Genomic DNA, 5,607 nt, shown 5'->3' with positions numbered 1-5,607 from the left:
GCAGGGATGCACAGTAATTTTGTGCTTGTTGTAGCACACACACACACATATATATATATATATATATATATATATATATATATATATATATATATATATATATATACACACACACACATATATATGGCCTTTATTGCTTTGATAACATTAGACTTATATGACTGCCTATTTAACTTTTTCAGGTAAATAAAATAGTTCTGTGGTTTCCCGTGTCTGTCAAATCACTGTGTGGTTTTAGAGTTAGCATCACGTTTTGCAAACAGTGAATTTGACTTTGCTTCCTGGAGTCTTGTTTGGTATTCCTTTATGACACTGACCAGTTATCACCTGAAAAGGAAAAGAGCTGTTCCTGTACCCTGCACTTCTAACCTAGGGAGGGTGAGAAACACTCACAGAGGGGACATGGCTCTCTGGTTGTTATTTATTGCGTCTCATCGACTGCATATTTGGAGTACTTCAGGTTTCTGTAATTGCTTCTCCTTTGAGGTGTCCTTTTACTTGTCAGCAACTTCTTCTGTCCTTGGGCCACATTGTCACTTTATGGTTTTCTTTAGTCTGGAATTGATAACATCAGCATATGTCCGCTGGTTCATGCAGTAATGATGTATTGCCAGGTACATTATTACCTCGGTAGATTGATGTGGTTGAAAACGCTTAGCACTGGTGAGAGTCGTACACAGTGGAATCCATGGGTGATAGTTGAAAACATTGATATGTTATTGATTCTTGGTGTTAAGTGTAGATTTATTTTGGTAGGATGAGAGGGTGGCTTTTTATCAAATGTTCCCCCACCACGCTGATAAGGAGGGAGTCATTTCTCAGTGAAGGGCTGTCAGTAAGTGTTCCATGAAGTTCTGAACAAGGGCAATCACATCTTTAAGCTACGTGAACTAGTGGCATCCCTAGAGAGTACCTATCTCAATATATGGGTAGGGGAAAAAATCCACTGGCTTGCTTACTTTGAATTTCCTGCAGCCCTAATGATTCTTCTGTGTAACAATTCAAGGTCACTGGCAGACAGCTGTTGGAATCTGTATTTACTAACACAAACTCAACAGAGTCCCACATTACAATAGGACTTTAATTTTAAAAAGTACACTCCTAACCTATTTCTGTGTCTTCTCTCTCTCTCTCTCTCTCTCTCTCTCTCTCTCTCTCTTTTTCTTATTGTGTCTTTTGAAGATCAATTTGTTTTCTTCTTTAGATCAAAAGTTTTATAAAACCTTTAAATATTCTCTACTACAAAGTCACTTGTTACATTTTATTGGTGTGTGCTTACGATCTTAGTCTGTTTAGGGTACTGATCCACTCTGAGTTAAGTCTGAGTAGAGTGCTGGATGAGAGTTTTGGTGCTTTCTGTTTATATGGTAGTTCCTCCCTGCTTCTGTCCGATTGTCCTGACACCTGTTATGGTGGTTACCTTTTCTCTCAGACATTTCTTTTCAATGTTATTGAGAAAAGTTTACCTCATATGTGTATTTCTGAGCTCACCATATTCTTTAATGGATCCCGGTATCCATTTTCATCAATAATACAGTTTCTTAAAGTAGTTTTAAAGTACAGATATGGTAGATGAGTCATCCTGCTTTATTCATTTTATATATTTTATTTATTCTTTGAGAATTTCTTGATCTTATAGCACAGGCCATTGCTGTTATGTTAAGGAATTTTCCCCCGTGCCCATTTCTTCAAGGCTTTTCCCCACTTTCTCCTCTATATAGTTCAGTGTCTCTGGTTTTATGCGGAGGTCTTTGATCCACTTAGACTTGAGCTTTGTACAAGGAGATAAGAATGGATCAATTCGTATTCTTCTGCATGCTAACAGCCAGTTGTGCCAGCACCATTTGTTGAAAATGCTGTCTTTTTTCCACTGGATGGTTTTAGCTCCTTTGTCAAAGATCAGGTAACCATAGGTGTGTGGGTTCATTTCTGGGTCTTCAATTCTGTTCCATTGATCTACCTGTCTGACACTGTACCAGTACCATGCAGTTTTTAATCACAATTGTTCTGTAGTTCTGTTTGAGGTCAGGCTTGGTGATTCCCCCAGAGGTTCTTTTATTGTTGAGAATAGTTTTTGCTATCCTAGGTTTCTTGTTATTCCAGATGAATTTGCAAATTGCCCTTTCTAAGAGAATTTCTTACAATATATTTTGATTGTATCCTTTTCCTTCCTCCAAGTACTTCTAGACCCTCCCACCCTCTCTACCTAGCAAATTTCATGTTCTTTTTCTACAAACAAACAAACCGAAAATAGAGTTGAATTTTATTGCCTAACTTCTCCTAAGCCTGGGGTCTGCCTGAAATCCGGTTGATATGTCCAGTCATACTTCATTGAAGATCTTCCCCAGAAGTCATCAATTGGGAACAGCTTCTTTGCTAAGGGTAGGACTTTCTCCTCTGCATCCTACCACAGTCTCTGTACATTCATATGTGGATCTGTCCTGTAGTGTGTAGAACACACTGCGTCCTTGATGTCATTTACCAGCTCTGATTCTTACAATTGTCCTGTCCTCCACTTCCACAGACCCCTGAGTCTTGAGGTGAAGGATGGGAGGAAGGCATTCCTTATAGCGCTGGGCACTCTAATGTCTCTCACTCCCTGTTTGTGTCTAGTTGTAGGCCTCTGTGTTAGTTACCATCTATTAGAAGGAAGCTCTGGTTAGGGTTGAGTGACACATTCATCTATAGGTACTGCAGCATGTCATCAAGGGGTATTTTATTGCTATGTTCATTGAACAAAATAGTAGTAGTAGGTTTCCTCTAGGACCCATTAACTATTTAGTCTCTAGTCTCAGGTCTTTTTCTTCATTAACAATGTCAGAGATGGGTTCTGTCTCATAGAGTAGGTCTTAAATAAAGGAAAAAAAATATTCTCTTGAAACATTCCTGCCACTCTTGCTCCAGTGGACGGTATCTTACAGGCTGATCATTTTTGCAATTCACAGGGATCATAGCTGGGTAAGATTCATAGTTACTTTCCCCCTCCAGTTATGAGCATAACAGCTTCCAGTACTCTAGCCAGTAGGTGTGAAGCTTCCAGTTGAGTACCACCTGGATTTCGTCTTCTGTGCCCTAAGTATGTGATATCTCCAGTAATGGGATCTTACCCTCAAGTTCGCTGATAGCCTGTAATGTCTGAGGGAGAGATCTGTGGGATGAGTTTTCCCAGTGACTCAAAGGATGTAGTCAATTCCTGGCACTAGGAAAGTTTATTTGCTAGCACATGATGTATTATTTGGGTATAGTCTCTTCCATAATATGGTAGCTCTGTATTAAATTTACTTATCTATCTTGTAGGAAGCTTGAATGTATATGTTTTAGAAAGCTTCAAGATTTTTTTTTTTTTATGGTTTTCCAAATTTTCGGCTCAGCTTTTTGACTGCTACAAAATTCTGATCAAGGATACTTGAGGGCTTGATAGAGCTTACACTGAATCTGTGTATCATTAGGTGATCGTTGTTAGGTTAACAGTGTTGTGCCCTGCCCTATTAACACAGGACACATGTCTTTTTTATTTGTTTTATCTGTGTTCTTATAGTTTCCAGCTTCAGGCATATTTTATATTTCTAGGTAAGTTGATGCTTCAGCTGGGATCTGTTGCTCTAACAAACACTCTGACCAAAGCACCTTAGGGAAGAAAAGGTTGGTTTTAGTTGGCCTTTCCAGGTCATTGTTTATTATTGAGGGAAGTTGGGCAGTAATTCCATCAGGAACTGGAACAAAGACCATGGAGAAACACTGTTCACTGGCTTGTACTCAGCCAGCTTTCTTATATAGCCTAAAAGGGCTCGGACTTCTTACATAAATCAGTCATCAAGACCACGTCCCAGAGACACGCTCACAAACCAACCTCAATGGGGCTCTTCGTCATAGATGACTTTAGGCTATGTCAGGCTGGCAATGAAGGTTATCCAGAACAGTGGGTGATTTGTATTATTGTAAAGGGTTGGTTTTCTAAAATTTGAATTTTCAGTTCATCTCTAGTAAAAGGTTTGACTGTGTCTTGGCCTTGTGTCCTACAACTTTGCTGACCTCAATTATTCTAGCTTATTTGCATATTTTGGTGTATATATAGGGCGTGTTGTTTTGAGATGGACAATTTTTGTAAACAGGTATAGCATCTGTGAACTTCAGCACTTCCATTTCTTCCTTCCTAAACATATTTTCTTTTCTCTGGAGTGCACGACCTAGGAATCCAGCTGTGGTCGTGAGTAGACTGTGAGATAACGTGCTCTTACTCTCTTTGCTGTTTGTTTTATTTTTATTTTTTTCTTGCACCAAGTACTCCCTTTCTTGTTTGTATGGTATACAACATCTACACCATAGCTGCACTAGTGCAGTGGGGCTAGGTTGCTGGCAGACAGGATCAAGCAAAGCAAGGTGGCTTGGGAGCTAAAAAAAAAAAAAAAAAAAAAAAAAAACAAGTTTATTGAAGGCTACTAACAAGGAAGGTAACAGGTAAAAGGTTGAGCATGGCTGCTTTACAGCACTGCGCGTGTTCATTGCTGACCTGATGGACAAGAAGCATGTGTGTCACTCCAGGGACCTCCCCAGAATCCCTGGTCCTCTGTTCAATGTCCCTGTGCAGTGATGCTGCAGTAACACTAATGTAGTCCGCTGTCCGCTGGACTGAAAGTACTTGCTCTTTCCATAATGCTCCCTTACTCTCCTCAGTTAATGCCAGGAGAAGACGGACTTTGGCTCACCTTCCTAAAAATAGCTGACTCAGCACAAATTCAGAAATGGGTCTGTTTTAAATAATAGATCTGTTCTAAGTAATAGAATTTTTTCTAGATGACATTACTTTGCTGTGGCCCTCCAGAGAGCCCTTATCTGTATGTTCAGGTCTTTCATTGCCCCCTTGAGATAGGAATAGAAAAGAGTGTTTTAGGGCACACTTTTTTTTTTTTTTTTTTTGCATTTAACATACATGGTAAATTATAATTATAGGAACCAATTCTTATCATAATCTTATCGAATGCCCTACTTCATTGTGATAGTTTATCCTTTCTGCCCATTGCTACAGTTCTTTTATTGAGAATGTTTTTATTCGTTTTCATGAGAGATGCTGGCCTAAAGTTTTATATTCATATATACTTCCGTTTAATTCTGGTATTAGGATAATACTGTCTTCCAATGAATTGTTAATTTTTCTGTCCTATCTGATTTTTTATATAAATTTGGATTGATACACTACGAAATCGCTCACTGTGTTTGGGGGCCTTTGAAGAAAGGAAAAAGCAAAACAGATAACATAAAAAAAGTAACAATCAATAGGATGATTAATATTGACTATCAATTTACAGGCTCTGGAATCATCTAGAAGATAGGCCTCTGGTCATGCCTGGGAATGTTCTCTAGACTAGATTAGCCTCTAGGTGTGCCTGTAAAGGATTATCTTGATGAAATTAATGGAAGTATGAAAACTCAGCCCAAAGAAGAGCAACTTGTGTACTGGGCTGCATAAAAGGGGAAGTATAGATGAACAGAATACAAATGACTTTCTTCTTCCTTAAAGAAGAGGCAATATGGTGAGATTTTTCAAGCCCTGACTGCCTCTATAGGGATATATATATATATATATATATATATATATATATATATATA

The 5,607-nt window shown here is 38.6% G+C and overlaps 1 protein-coding gene across 1 annotated transcript in view; it reads left to right on the top strand.

The window, feature by feature from the left end:
* Neil3 (nei like DNA glycosylase 3) overlaps positions 1-5,607 on the top strand; it is a 52,169-nt gene that overhangs the window by 16,483 nt on the left and 30,079 nt on the right. The window lies entirely within an intron of this gene.

Source organism: Mus pahari, chromosome 19 (assembly GCF_900095145.1).
Source record: "Mus pahari chromosome 19, PAHARI_EIJ_v1.1, whole genome shotgun sequence".
Taxonomy (NCBI): domain Eukaryota; kingdom Metazoa; phylum Chordata; class Mammalia; order Rodentia; family Muridae; genus Mus; species Mus pahari.
Note: the sequence above shows the minus strand (reverse complement) of the source record. Positions and strands in the feature narration are given on the sequence as shown.